Source organism: Equus caballus, chromosome 28, assembly GCF_041296265.1.
Source record: "Equus caballus isolate H_3958 breed thoroughbred chromosome 28, TB-T2T, whole genome shotgun sequence".
In the NCBI taxonomy this organism is placed as follows: domain Eukaryota; kingdom Metazoa; phylum Chordata; class Mammalia; order Perissodactyla; family Equidae; genus Equus; species Equus caballus.
Window position 1 is genome coordinate 32,853,307 of NC_091711.1, and position 13,237 is coordinate 32,866,543.

Sequence of the window (13,237 nt, forward strand, 5' to 3'; positions counted from 1 at the left end):
CCGCCACCTGGAGGGCAGCCAGCCATCTATTAAGATGGAGCCACGCTGGGACCCATCCTTCTGCCACATCTGCTCTAGTCTGTCTCTTCTCATCTTTGACATTGTCTGAAAATGCCACTGCAGACAGAAACGGGTTTTCTTCACTTTGATGTGACCCAGGGCTCCAGCCAAAACCAAGAGTGTCATGTCACAGAGAAGCTATAAAAACTGACCTGACCATACAAGTTCAAAAACCTTTCTACTGGCTATTAGTCAGAGAGGCAGCTTCCCCACATACGTCCCGCCAGGAGGGGAAAACTCCGGCGCAGGGGAGACCGACAGGAAGCACCTGGGGAGAAGCGACTTCCAGACTGTTACAAACTGAGCGTCATTCCGTCAACCTAAGAAACTAGGCTGCTTGTTCTCGTCACTGCCACCAGGGGGAGCCAAACCACACAGGCCGGCGGGAGACAGGGAAACAGCTGGGCGTGCCCTCCATCCAACAGCCTCATGGAGCCAGGAGAGACGTCAGACACTTCCACGCGCCCATCAGACTAGAGAGACTGGGCACCCTTGGAAAACTCGCACTTTTTAAGGAACTTTCCAGAAGCAGGCAGGAGTCAAAAGGGTAAGTAGCCTAGTTATCTTTCAGAACAGAATGGGGATAATGAAGAATGAGCCTCAAAAAGGGAATTCTGAATCATCTCCTTCATGGGAGGGAGGCCAGGCGCTGTGGTTGGGAAGATGCTCCCCACTGTCCCCAAGAATCGGGGCTTGCTTTCTACTTGGAAGTGGGCCTTCCTGGGAGGCTCCTTTCCACGCAGCAGTGGGATCTGGCTGTCCCCTCCTCGAGCCTCTTCTTCCTGCTGGTGGATTTGGGGAAAGGAATTTCTGTCCTACATCCACTTCAGGGCCAGGCCAGTCCCACTTCTCAAGGGTTGCCTGGTTCTACCTGTGCTCTAGGCCTTATACTCCTGTTCCCACCTGGACCCTTCATCCCACCTGGGTTTGTGCTTCCAGTGGCAGCTTCCTGAGGCTGCTTGCTGCCCCCTCTCCGATCCACACTGCCTTAAATGTGGAACACTATGGATTCTCCTTCATGTCCCTAAACAATTTGGAACAGACTTTTACTCAAAATGTAGGGGTATCAGAGGAGGGTTTCAACACGACACAGAGAAGAAAATAATTTAAAGTGAAATATTAAACATTTAATTAAATGCATTTAATTGAGATCCACCCTCACTTTTGGGATTTCTAACTCCTTGGTCTCCTGGGTTTCTGGCTACCCTCTAACTCCTCCTCCTCTGCTCACCCCTCGGAGCTTTGTCCTAGGCCCCCCTCTCTTCTTCCTGTCCCTGGATGCTGTCATTGCCTCTCCTGGCTTCAGTCCCCACAACGTGCATGTATTCCTGGCTCAGATCTCTTTCTCTGAACCCAGAGAATATCTCCTCCCAGCATTCTACAATCACTCCAAACTCAACATGGATTCCGTCCCCTAAACCTGCTTCCTTGGGAGAGTTTCCTCCTTTGGTCCCTGGCAATGTCACCCACCCTGTCATTCAAGTCAGAGCCAGTGCAGTCATCCTTGACTCCTCCAGCTCCTGGACCCACCTGATGATCAAGTCCTGCGGATTCTACGTCCGAACCCTCCTCTGCGTCCCCACTGCCACCCCCACCCCTTGTCTAAGCCCCACTGCCTCTCACCTGGGTTGTTACCGCTAGTAGATCTCCCAGAAGCCGTGCTTGTCCCTTTCCATTTCATTCTTCATACGACATGCAGAGTGACCTTTCAAAACCTGTCACCATCTTGCTTAAATCCCCAACGGCTTCCCACCACTCGTGGGATAAGGGCCGAATCCTTCGCATGACCTTCTGTACTTGGGCTCCCGCCTGCCCCTGCAGCTGCGGACTCCCCTCAGTGCCCGCCCTGGGCTTGTTCAGTCCTTCAGATTCACCCCTCTCCCTCTCGACTCTGGAAGGTCAACCACTGTTCCCTCTGCCCTTTCTCCAATTAGCTCTCACTCATCCTCCAGTGAAATGTCACTTTTCTGGGGTGACGTCCACTGTTCCTGAGACGAGACCACCTCTCCCTGCTCTAGGCTCTTCGCCACGTCTGTGTACCACGCTCCTCAGGCCGAATCCATAGTGTCCATCTTTGACCCTCGTCCATAAGCTCCATTAAGGCAGGAACCATGTCTGTCTTCTCTATTGCTGCGTCCCTGGCATCTAGCACCATGCTCGGCACTACACAGGCACTCGGTGAAGACAGTGAATTAATCCAGAGGAATGACAGCACTTGCCCACACTCTTTATTACCAAGGAGCGCAGGGGCGAACGGGCAGGCAACTCCTGAGATTGCAGACTATAAAACGGGATTTCTCGAAACCCCTTTGAAAGGGTATTGCTGGTAAGGGCCTTGCCTCCAGCAGCACCCCAGGAGGGCAGACTGACTCAGGGCTGTGTGGCTACATAACCATGGTAGAAAACAAATGTTTGGGTGGGCCCAGACAGCCCACCAGACCACTGTAAGGCCTCCTGTAACTATTATATGGGATTCTTGCTGTAATTAAACCTCGTTCTGATGAATCTAACACATTCTCTATTGCTCTGGGGACAAGTAATTGGCCTTGTGACTTCTACTTTCAGCAACCCAAAAGGGAGGAAAGGGAACCTACACAGTCCTGGGGGGACTTCCAGGAGGCCCCCTAAATGGCCTTGGGCTGACTCTGCCAGCCAGGATGGGAGGTAAGACACGAAGGTGGACCATGACGATATGCAGAGGGATTGGACCACAGCTCTGCTCTATGAAGACTGATCAGAGAGAGGAAATGGGGGCCTGGTAGAGACAAGAGAATGGATGTGAGAGGCTTTATGGAAGTAAAATCTACAGGACTTGGAAGGTGTCAGAGGCGATGATGGAGGCCAGGACTCCCTGCTGAGGAGCCTCTGGAGGTCCCGAGTGACACGGAGACTGACCAGCAGCATCTGAGTTGATGGTACAAGCAGCATCATGCCCACAGAATCACCAGAAGAGCCCAGTGGATGTCTCTAGCCTAATTCAAAGGGACACATTCTCAGCTAGGTTCATTTACATCCAGAAAATCTTCACACATTCAAATATTAGGATTTCCTCCACTTTCAGCCCCCAGCCCCAGCCCCTTCCATCACCATAACAAACACCTTGTGACAAGCAGTCATGGCATTATCAGGAAGGACTTCCTCTGGTCAGCTCCCAGGTTCCTATGACATACAGACCTCCGCCCACCCCATTTCTCACCGCCCTATCTCCTTCCCCCGCCCTGCGTCTCTAAGCACTGCCCCGTTTCCAGACGGATCTTGGCTTTATTCAACACACTGGTATCCTTAGTATCGCCTGGGTCCTTGCACATGGAGGATTAGTGGATCAGACAGATTCCAAAATGACACAGATCATACGTGGCAATCCGAACAAACAGAGGCTAAATGTTTAAGGACCAAGAGGGATGGAGGGGTGGCCCAAATCCACGCCAAGCTCCCTGGGAGACCTTGGGCAACTTACCTCCCCTCTCTGAGACTCAGTTTCCTTAATGTCAACCAAGATATTAATAGTATTATAGTTTTTATGAGAATTAAACAAAATAATGCATGTAAATACTTAACTTAGAGCCTGGCACACGACAAATGCTCAAAATCTGTTGTTATGATCATTATATGGTAAACCCCATGACGGCAGGGATTCCATTTGCCAAGTTCACTGCTATGTCAGCAGCGCCCAGGGAGTCCATGGCCCAAGGCAGGTGCACAGTCACTAGTTCTTGAAAGAATACATGAAGGTTATTACTGTTTCATAATTCAGGAAATATAGGAGGAAAGCAAGAGGGAGACAGGCAAGTGGCAGCTGTGGAGAACAAAGAGAAGAAATATTAACCAAAGTGCCATCCAAACCCAAGCCAATAGGCCGAAAGTCAAAAAGCTATCCCAATTTGGATTGAGGCCACTCTCAGCAGTAATTACACATTTCCAGCACTGAGTGACGGAGGGAGTTAGTGGCACCATCAGTAGATAGAGGGGACATAGAAAGAAGAACAAGGTTAAGGGGAATCTGAAATAATTTAGGTTTTGCATCTATTTAATTCAATAATCTATTTAATTTGAACTATCAACTGGTCACTCAGGAAAGCTATTCATGGAGCAATCCTATTACTATTTCTCAGAAAATGGGGCACGTACCCTGATACTCCGAGAGGGGGTCGAGGCTGGAAATTCAGATAAAGAAGGAATATGTTAGGGGTGTGGTTGAAGCCATGAGAAAGTACAGAGAGAGAAAATGCTAAGGACAGACCCTTGGAAAACAGCCACAGCAAGAGGGTAAAGAGAAGCCACTTCCAAATTAACCCTTTTCCCAATTTCCTGTCTTCAGAAAGTGTTGGCTTGCGTTGTGGGGAGGAGACGTCTGTTGGATTGATCAGAATTAAGTGAGTAACTCTTGGCCACTCTACATCCCGGCGAAACGGACAACTGAAACATCGCTGCTCACTGTGCCTGAGAGTGTGTTCCTTCCTCACTGGGCGGCACTCGTTTTTTAACCTTGGCCACTGTGAGTAAATAGGCCCCAGCTGCATCCTATCTGGCTTCCCGTAATACATTCCAGTGGTGGGTGAGGTCGGCCTTGTCCAGAAGCTTTGGATCTTTGATAGAAGGTCTGTGATAACTGTAACACAATGTACTAATGTAAGTCATTTTAGTATCTCATGCCTCCAAGGAAGCTATTCTTCTATTTACCACATTTGATTAGCCTATTCACAAATTTCTTAACTGACATGACTTTGGTGGGTCACCAGATAAATATGAACCTCTCACTCTTCAGCAGTCAAAGCCAATGCCACTCATGTGTCCAGCAGGCCCCCTCCTCTGGGCAGGCTCCTTGAGTCTGCCGGGCAGGGCGAGCCTCACCCTCTTCCGAGCTTGCACAGCTCTGAGTCGTTGCTCTAGAGAAGCATTTACCACCACGGATAGCAATTCTCTGGCTCCGCATCTGCCCCACTAGCTGGAAAGCGCCCAAGGGCTGGGGCTGTCTCCCATTCACTCCTGCATCCCCAGGGCCTAGAACAGAGTGGGAGACAGCGTGGGCAAGGAGGGAAGTTTGCCGAAGGAATGCCTAAGAGGATGAGAAGGAAGGGGAGGGGGAGGGAAGAAGGTAGGAGGGGCTAGCAGGAGAACGAGGCCCATCTTTTATCCCTGCCCGACTCCGAGTCCTCGGCTCTGCAGATGTCTCAACTTTGAGAGGAAACCACGGGAGTCAGGAAGGGACAACAACACTCTGCAGAGCTAGACGACCAAATGGAGCAACACTGGGGACCCGTCAGACATAGAAGTTGACGCCAGATGATTGTCCCATCCGAACGAACGAACAAGTGGTTGAATGAATAATGAATGAATGCGTCTTACTCAAGGGAACCATGGGTATCTAAACAGTGCTTAGCAAAAGGAAAAGCTAAATCTGCCCAAACAATGTAAAAACAATGAGACTTACCTAGGACTCTAGAGAAAGCAGCACAAATCCCCATTGGCTGCTCATTTGCATACGCCATGGCAATTCCCCCCACTCTCCAGAGAGCCGTGTGCCATTGGAATTATCTGACCCAGATTTGGTGAAAATGTGTTTTCTTGTGATTCATGGGGATCTGAAAGGTGGATGGACAGCTTTCTCTGAGAGGAGTGATTACACCTATTTAAAAGTCAATTACAGTTGAACCATCTGACTTTTTAGTATATGAAAACACTACAGCAAACTGATAAGAGCTCTATGGCCATCTATGGAGACAATAAAAATCAAAGTAGCTTGAAAAAAATTGAAATATTAAAAATGTATCTTCTTATAGGTCAGTCAGAATTTACCAAAGAGTGAGTTAGAGTTATGAACACTGACCTAGATTTCCAGAAGCTTGTGAGCATGTTGCTTTTTCATGTTGAGTCTTCCTCCTCCCCCAGGAAATATTTGTAACCTACTTTTCTATTTTAACTATACAGCATGGTTACCGCTTAAATAAGCACTTTCAAATATTTGAGGGCACGCATTGTGGAGAAGTTAATCTGTTGCCTGGATCTCATATAGGCCAAGGGGTAGCTGAGCAAACTCGTGGCCAACTGGATGTTGGAGCCAAGACTACTGTATTTTCATTTCCAAAGAAAAATGGTTCCAACCGATCACACTACCCAGAAACAAGCTTCTCAAAAACAGAAGGGTTTTGTTTCATTAAATCTTGGTGATACTCATTCTTGAAAACTGAAATAGAAGTATTTCTAATTTTCTGGTTGACACTTTTCTTGAGAGATGAACGGGACCCACGGCTGGATGGCATGCCAAGCCCAGCTCTTCAAAGGAACTCTAACCAAAGGGGAGCCCATGGTTCACATAGCCATCCTGCATTTCCGCTGCACTGACTCCAGGTGACCCACCCATTTGGAGAGACGCTGTGCTGGCTGGTCTAAAATGGGCAGATATGCCCAGGTGGCGTGTGCAGTGCTTAAGAGACCCATGGAAGAAAAAGAAAACTCCCTCCCACCTGTGTGTGGCAAAGGCATTTTTATGTCATAAGTTGGGAAAGTGAGGTGGGGAATGAGAGAGAAAGAGAGCTGGGACAAACAGTACGCTGAGTCCAAGATTTGGAGCATTAAACACAATGCTCAAAGCATACAAAACATTTTATCTTTTTACAAAATAACCTCATGGAGAGGATATGAAAATCCCTGTGATGGTTAGTTTTACATGTCAACTTGACTGGGCTAAGGGATGCCCAGATAGCTGGCAAGATATTATTTCTGGATGTGACTGTGAGGGTGTTGCCGGGAAACACTAGCATTTGAATCAGTAGACTGAGTAAAGACCACCCTCACCAATGCAAATGGGCATCGTCCAATCCACTGAAGACCCACATAGAAAAAAAATGCAGAGGAAGGACAAATTTGCTCTCTGCTTCAGCTGGAGCATTTATCTTCTCGGCACTTCTGGTTCTCAGGCCTTCGAACTCCGACTGGAACTACACCACCAGCTTTCCTGGGCTTCCAGCTTGCAGACTGCAAGATCCTGGGACTTCTGTCTCCATAATCATGTGAGCCAATCCCTCATAATACATCTTTTTCTTTCTTTCTTTTTTTTTGTGAGGAAGATTGGCCGCTGCGCTAACATCTGTTGCCAATCTTCCCCTTTTTGCTTGAGGAAAGTTGTCCCTGAGTTAACATCTGTGCCAATCTTCCTCTGTTTTATGTGGGATGCTGCCACAGCGTGGCTTGATGAGTGGTGCTAGGTCTACACACGGGATCCGAACCTGCAAACCTGGGGCTGCTGAAGTGGAGCACTCGAACTTAACCACTACACCAGCAGGCCAGCCCCATAAATCTTTTTCTATATATCTGTATCTATATCTATTGTTGTTAGTGCCGTCCAGTCAATTTCAACTCCTAGTGACCCTGTGTACAGCAGAGCAGAACCCTGCTTGGTCTTTTTGCGCCATCCTCTTACCTTCTGGCACTATATCAGACAATGCACCACTACTATTCACAGGGTTTTCATGGCCAATTCTTTTGGACGTTGGTGGCCAGGTCCTTCTTCCTAGTCTGTCTCAGTCTGGAAGCTCCGCTGAAACCTGTCCACCATGGTTGACCCTGCTGGTATGTGAAATACCAGTGGCATAGCTTTCAGCATCACAGCAACATCCAGCCACTGCAGTATGACAACCGACAGACGGGTGGTGTTGTTCCCTGAACGGGAAATGAACTCAGGCTGCAGCAGTGAGAGCGCGCCCATCTTAACCACTAGATACAACGGCTGCTATCTATATCTGTATCTACATCTATATCTCCTATTAGCTCTGTTTCTCTGGAGAACCCTGACTAAGACAATCCCCATATGAAAAATAAAGCCACTTAAAAACAGAGAGACTAGCTGGCCTCTGGTCAGCACACGACTGGAGAAGCAGGATTCAGACCTTCTGGCTCATTTCCAGGGCTCCTCCGATTACATATGGGAGGTGAGGAACGCTCCACCACAGCATCACCTGTGCATACAGAGTTCAGCACAGTTCTCATGGATGGACTCACTGGCTGACCACATACAGAGTGTTGTCTCTCGCAATGGGCTAGTTTATGCTGTGTGGACAAACGACCCCCAAATCTCAATGGCTTCAAACCACAAAGGTCTATCACGCCCATCACAGGTTGGCTGGACCTCCAAATCCAGGTCTGCTCACTCCAGAACTGACGGACGAGCCGCCATCTTGAACAGTGCCAGTCGCCTCACACAACTCATTGAACAGAACTAGTCACAAGGGGCCACCCAACAAGAAGACCAGGAAGTACTTCCCTTGGTAGGGGGAGGGGCTGGAAATATTGGCAACTGGCTGTATGGTCACCACAGTGGTTATTGTGCCAGAGGCTGTATTAAGCAGCTCACATTAGGCATACTTAGCATTTTTAATACTCAAGGTAATTACTGTTATTATCCCCATTTTGCAGGTGAGAAACTGAGTCTTAGAAAGTTAAGGACCTTGCACTAGGTCCTTATAGTAGAAGGTGAATGCCGATAGGAGACAATGTGGACTCTGCCAAACAGCATGCAGCCTGGGAGTGAGGGAAGACAGGGCGAAATGAGGCTGCTCCTCTCCCAGGACCACGGTGTCATGTGGGGAGCCTCCCACCTCCTGACCTGTGGTCAGCCCTCCAGATCCTGCCTCCACTATGGGCAGACACCAGAGGCTGAGGTTCCATTCTGGTTCTCAAAACAACGGATATGGAGGCTTCTGGAAATGGCAGGCCTGCCAAACCAGCAGCCAGGAATAGCCATGCATTCGTTCAGCAAGCATCTACTGAGTGTAACTCGAGTGGGTTCCAGGGAATTCAGACCTGCTCGGGGGTGTCTGATGAAACAGAATGATCCTTAGGCCAATGGAATTCAAGGTCACCAGTTGATTAGCATGGATCATTAAGGGAAAGGTGGTGGGCAGGAGTCCACACAGGAGACGGGTGAGGAAAGCAAAGGGGGTTCATAATGGCTAATGTTTCTTGAGAATATACTATGGGCCAGACCCAGTCTAAGTCTTGTAATTACATGAATGAACTCATTGAATGTTCACAAGTAACAACAAGTAACTTACTGTTTTACGAATGAGAGATCTGGGTGCAGAGTGGTCAATGACATGGCTAAGGTCCTCTGCTAGGTATCAGGGGTCTGTGATTGCCACAGTTTCTTGGATTCAGACCTGCAGTTTTTTTTCAGAATGGGATGCGAATTTCATTTCAGAATTAGGGCAGAGACTGCTAATTCCTATCCAATATCCATTTCCCTCACCTTTCTTAATGACAGACCCCACCTTGGTTTAAAGTAGGAACACAACCAGTTGAAACTACTCCCCAACTTCCCTTGGCCAAATGATGAAGTTCTAGGTCAAAGAGACATAGGTGGAAATGTTGGTGGAAAACTTCGGGGAAAGCTCCTTCAAAGGAAATGCAAGCCCTTCTTCCTTTCTTCTTCCTTCCTGTTGCCTGAAATATGATGGCTGGAGCTCCAGCAGCCATACTGTTGCAGGAGTCATAAGCTTGAGGTTATCTTACAAATGCAAGCCAGTGTAGTGGATCAGGGACATAGAAGAAGCTGGGTCCCAGATGACTTTGTGGAGCCAAGAGAGCAGCCCTGGACCAACTACCTCCAGAAGTCTTTCATACAAGAGAATAAACCCTGAGTGTTAAGCCATTGAAGTCAGGTCTCTGTTACTCACAGCCAAGTACAAGCATTAATTTATATAACCATTTTTATGCATGTTTATAGATTCATTTCTACTTGAGAAATGCCAGCTACAAGCTTTCGCTTGTGTGCAACCTTCCCTTCCCTTAGCCAGCAGGCATTTGCACAGATTCAAGCCTGACCAAGAAGCTTGTGCTCCACAGCATTTCTCAGGGGCTGGTGCTGGAAGTGCAGGAGGCCACTGGCCTTCTCCTACACCCACGCTTTGGTGGCATTGCAGAAGGCAGCCCAGTGCAACGTGATCACTTTGCAATGATTCCTATAGCCCGGCATGTGCAAAGTCTGGGGTATCCCATTGGCCAACCCACAATGAGAGATGCTCAATAAGCACAGAATGTCGGCCTCCCAGCCCTATGCAGACAACATAATGACGATGATGACAAAAAGAAGGCTTACATGCGCCAGGCATCATTCTAAATGCTTTATATGACTAATAAGCTTGTTTCTTTCAATCATCCTACGGTGGACACTGTAACTGCCTCTGTCTTACAAATGAGAAAAATGAAGCACAGAGAAGTTAAGTAACTTACCCCGGGTCACACAGAAATAAGTGAAGGACTGGGATTTGAACGCAGACAGCCTGGCTTCAGAGCCCATCCTCTTAGCCATTAAGTTAGCATCTGTATTGTCCCAACTAATACATCCATGTTAGCTATGGTGACAAACTGGCAAGCTTTCCGATCATTACGCTTAGCATTTCTGCTGAGCCGTCTTTGTTAAGATTTCCCATCATCAGATTTGCATCTATGGGTGTGAGTGGGTTTTCTGTCTGAATGCTGTCCTGACACACATTCCCAGACACCACTGGGGCCGGCTATTCCTTCCTCACCTGACTCTTCGATGTTTCCACCAGACCCACTGGCTTTACGATCAACCAACACTAAGATCCTTAAGACAACTGAGAGAAATGACTACAAAGGTCTATCATTCTAAATGTATTTCCTCTGCTAGGATTGGGGAACGAGCCCAAAATACCTGGAATCTTTAAGCAGAGGCAGCAATTCAGCCCCAGCTTCCTCTGAGGATGACCCCAGTTTGACCAAGCTCTTCCTGTACTTGTGGCTGAGCCCCGGGGCCTGAGTGGGGTCAGTGGGCAGTGCTGGGAGGAGGAAGGTCACCTGGGAAAATGAGGGGGCCTGGGCTTTCCTGCACATCCCAGAGATATAGGGACAGCCATGGCACCGCCGTGGGCCACCTCGCCTGAGTGACTCTCCTTGGGGTACACACAGACCTTGTTTCCACCCGCTTGTGGGTGGGGAGGGCATACTAAATTTGAAATCAATTTTCTTTGCAGAAATGCAAACTCTAGAGCAAAAGTGGGGGAAGACACAGCAATGTGTCTTTCATTCCAAGTATTTTCTGCTTCTCTCTCCCCACCCCCACCTCCCCCTCCCTGCTCCATTCTAAATTCGTGCCCTTAAGAGAAGGTTGTTATGTAGCAGAAATGAAGAGAGGAAAACTCACCTTTTTCAAAAGAGGCTTTTGAAGCTCACAGCAGAGACAGTAGCTGGCGAGAACAAGCTTTGACTCAAAAGCCTGATTGTTGAATCTCGAAAGACAAGTTCCTGACCAACTCGTGGAATAAATTTTTTACCACAAACAACAGACCCAGACAATTACAGGATGAGCTGAAGAGGTCGTTTTATCCTGCCCAGGAAGGAGAGAGATTCTGCTGACCTGAGAAAGGCGTAGGGGAGGGTGAGGGAAGAGAGCCCTGCCGTGAGTTGCTCCAGTGGGTTCTGTGAGGGGCCCGTGCCTCACCCACCCCGGACCCAAGCCAGCTGTGGGCAGGGAGACATCGACTCAGCAGATGCACCTGGGGCCCAACAGTAGGGAGGACCTGAGCTCGGCTTCCCATCGGAGGCCAGGACGGCAGCAGCTCTGCAGGTCTCCCAATGTCTCCAGGAAGAACCAGAGAGGAGAAATCGCCGTGGGGAGGGACCACAGGGGAAACCTATAGGGCCCAGGCCTCCAAGTGCCGCAGGGAACAGCTGACATTTTCTGTCAGGAGTGTGAAATACCTACACGCCTGCAGGCTCCCGAAGATGCAGAAGTTTGCTGAGCAAGGGGGCCTCCTCACCTTGGGATGAGGGAATGTGGCAGCAGATGGCAGCACAGACTGAAGGGTCCAAAAACAGAGGGGAACACAGGCATCCCAGAGGATGCCAACAATGGAGGACGTCAGTGTCTGTGGACCATCTGGAGCTGTGACCACCTCAGTGGAAGACAGAAGGGACAGACGACAACCAAGGACACCCAGCATCAAGGCCCTCAGATCTAAGCTCAACCCAATGGCGACACAGGCAGGACACAAATCCTCACTCGACTGAAAAAAATCCTGAATTGACTGAAAATAAACTGAACTGATGGAGCTAACCTGAATTAACCTGGTTTCTGCCGTCAGTTCGACTGTAGGCTCAAAAGAGAGATGAAATTGAATTATAGAATAATAAAGGTCCATTTCTTAGGCCCCTGAAAAATGTGACTGAAATTTATGCCTAATACAGGTCTCCTTGCAGTCAGCCACAGACAGATCCCTAGATAGAGTTAACAGATTTAGCAAATAAAAATACAGAGAATCTAGTTAAATCTGAATTTCAGATAAACAACACATTAGTATAAGTATGTCCCATGCAATATTTGGGATATACTTATACTGAAAGACCCTTTGTTGTTTATCTGAAATTCAAATTTAACTGGGTATCCTATATGTTCCCTGACAATCCTATCCCTGGACCCTCCTCGCCTGGGTGGGGGTCCACCATACATCTTTCTCCCCTGGATTCCCACCAAGTTGTCAATACCAGCCAAGGCCTACCTTCTTCTGAAGTTGCAGTGTCTGAATTTGCCTTTTTTGTTTAAAAGTCCAACTGTAGTCTTCAATCCAGCGTTTCAGAATTAATTCTCAGAGCTCCTCAAACGAGATCACGTCCAAGTCCTCCTTCAGACATGAAGCTCATTTCGGTAGCGTCTGCGTTCTTTCACTTCATTTGCTGGCATTGTGAGCTATAAAGGATTCAGGTTCATTTTTTGCCTCAGCGTTTGCTCTGTGGGAAGGGGTCTTTGTTGGGAATGGAGAGATGATGTCTAAAGATGTTTAGTTTTGCTTCTTCATCTCCTGTGCCAATGAGTTCCACTGTCCTCACACCTGGTGGGCCCACAGCAACATGTAGGACAGGCTGGAGGAGACGGGGCTCGTGACAAATTTGCAATTAGGAGACAGCGAGCATGGCAGCCAAGAAAAATCTTCTGCCTGAGGGAGAGAGTCAAAGACATTTGAAAACTTTAAAGACTTTAAAACCACTTTGCTGATGGTTTTTAAACTTAGAGTAGGGGGAGTAGGGAGTAAGTATAGGGTAAGGGTTGGGGTTATGGTTATTAATAGAAACGTGGACGGTAAGCAATATGGTGATAAGAAAATACCAATTCACACTTCATAGAACTGTATTTGGCTGACTCACTGATCTGCTATGAACTTGA

At 48.2% G+C, this 13,237-nt stretch overlaps 1 long non-coding RNA gene across 1 annotated transcript; it reads left to right on the top strand.

Annotated features, from left to right (window-relative positions):
- The first annotated feature begins 395 nt into the window (after window positions 1-395).
- On the top strand, window positions 396-9,098 carry LOC138921308 (uncharacterized). Its single transcript, XR_011433796.1, has 3 exons — window positions 396-607; window positions 4,379-4,555; window positions 6,978-9,098. It is a non-coding gene; the product is annotated as an uncharacterized lncRNA (long non-coding RNA).
- Window positions 9,099-13,237: the final 4,139 nt, after the last annotated feature.